This window comes from Arachis hypogaea, chromosome 18, assembly GCF_003086295.3.
Source record: "Arachis hypogaea cultivar Tifrunner chromosome 18, arahy.Tifrunner.gnm2.J5K5, whole genome shotgun sequence".
NCBI classification, from domain to species: domain Eukaryota; kingdom Viridiplantae; phylum Streptophyta; class Magnoliopsida; order Fabales; family Fabaceae; genus Arachis; species Arachis hypogaea.
In genome coordinates, this window is record NC_092053.1 from 99,488,108 (window position 1) to 99,490,704 (window position 2,597).

A 2,597-nucleotide genomic window follows, 5' to 3' on the forward strand; every position below is an offset into this window, starting at 1 on the left:
GTTACTTTTAGGGATATTTTCATTAGTTTTTATGTTAAATTCACATTTCTGAACTTTACTATGAGTTTGTGTATTTTTCTGTGATTTCAGGTATTTTCTGGCTGAAATTGAGGGACTTGAGCAAAAATCAGATTCAGAGGTTGAAGAAGAACTACTGATGCTGTTGGATTCTGACCTCCCTGCACTCAAAATGGATTTTCTGGAGCTACAGAACTCAAAATGGCACGCTTCCAATTGCGTTGGAAAGTAGATATCCAGGGATTTCCAGAAATATATAATAGTCCATACTTTGCCCAATTTTAGACGATGCAAACTGGCGTTCAACGCCAGCTCTCTGCCCAATTCTGGCATCCAGCGCCAGAAACAAGTTGCAAAGTAGAGTTCAACACCCAAACTGGCACAAAAGCTGGCGTTCAACTCCAAGAATGACCTCTCCACGTGTAGACTTCAAGCTCAGCCCAAGCACACACCAAGTGGGCCCCGGAAGTGGATTTATGCATCAATTACTTACTTCTGTAAACCCTAGTAGCTAGTTTATTATAAATAGGACCTTTTACTATTGTATTAGACATCTTAGGATCATCTTTGGACGCCTGGTTCTTAGATCAGAGGGGCTGGCCATTCGGCCATGCCTGGACCTTCATTAATTATGTATTTTCAACGGTAGAGTTTCTGCACTCCATAGATTAAGGTGTGGAGCTCTGCTGTTCCTCAAAGATTAATGCAAAGTACTACTATTTTCTATTCAATTCATCTTATTTCGCTTCTAAGATATTCATTCGCACTTCAACCTGAATGTGATGAACGTGACAATCATCATCATTCCCTATGAACGCGTGCCTGACAACCACTTCCGTTCTATATTAGATTGAATGAGTATCTCTTAGATCTCTTAATCAGAATCTTCGTGGTATAAGCTAGATTGATGGTGGCATTCATGAGAGTCCGAAAAGTCTAAACCTTGTCCGTGGTATTCCGAGTAGGACTCTGGGATTGAATGACTGTGACGAACTCCAAACTCGCGAGTGCTAGGCGTAGTGACAGACGCAAAAGGATAGTAAATTCTATTCCAGTATGATCGAGAACCTCCAAGATGATTAGCCATGCAGTGACAGCGCATCGGACCATTTTCACAGAGAGGAATAGGATGCAACCAATGACAAGGGTGATGCCTCCAGACGATTAGTCGTGCTGTGACAGAGCATTTGGACCATTTTCCCGAGAAGATTGAAAGTAGCCATTGGCACCGGTGACATCCTTACACAAATCCAGCCATAGAAAGGAGTAAGACTGATTGGATGAAGACAGCAGGAAAGCAGAGGTTCAGAGGAATGAATGCATCTCCATACGCTTATCTGAAATTCTCACCAATGATTTACATAAGTATTTCTATCCTTATTTTAGTATTAATTTTGAAAACTCCATAACTATTTTATATCCGCCTGACTGAGATTTACAAGGTGACCATAGCTTGCTTCATACCAACAATCTCCGTGGGATCGACCCTTACTCACGTAAGGTTTATTACTTGGACGACCCAGTGTACTTGCTGGTTAGTTATGCGAAGTTGTGAAGATATGTTTAGACCATGGTTCTGTGCATCCGTTTTTGGTGCCATCGCCAGGGAATCAATTTCGAACAATAATTCACAACCTGAGTAACAATTTCGCATACCAAGTTTTTGGCGCCGTTGCCGGGGATTGTTCGAGTTTGAACAACTGACGGTTCATCCTGTTGCTCAGATTAGGTAATTTTCTTCTTATTTTGTTTTCAAAAATATATTTTTCTTCAGAATTTTTAAGAATGAATTCTAGTGTTTCATGAAGCATGTTGAAGCCTGGCTGGCTGTAAAGCCATGCCTAATTCCTTTGGATAGGGTATGTCAGGCGTGTCATGTCTGAGTTACATACTAAAGCTTGGCTGGCTATTAAGCCATGCCTAACCCTTTGATTGGAGCTTTAGACTAAAGAGCATAAGATTCCTGGAATTCATATTAAAAATTTTGGAATCCTTATTTTTCTTTCTCAAATGATTTTCGAAAAAATTAAAAGAAAATACAAAAAAAATCATAAAATCATAAAAATAAAAAATATTTCATGTTTCTTGTTTGAGTCTTGAGTCAAGTTGAAAGTTTGGTGTCAATTGCATATTCATCTTGCATTTTTCGAAAAATTCATGCATTCATGGTGTTCTTCATGATCTTCAAGTTGTTCTTGGTAAGTCTTCTTGTTTGATCTTGATGTTTTCTTGTTTTTCATGTGCATTCTTGCATCCATAGAGTCTAAACATGAAGGATTTCTAAGTTTGGTGTCTTGCATATTTTCTTTGCATATAAAAATTTTCAAAAATAAGTCTTGATGTTCATCATGACATTCAAAGTGTTCTTGGTGTTCATCTTGACATTCATAGCATTCTTGCATGCATTCATTGTTTTGATCCAAAAATATCCATGCATTGAGCATTTTTAGTGTTTTTCTCTCTCATCATAAAAATTCAAAAAAATCAAAAAAATATCTTTCCCTTTTTCTCTCTCAAAATTTCGAAAATTAGATTTGACTTTTTCAAAAATTTTTAAAAATCTAGTTGTTTCTTATGAG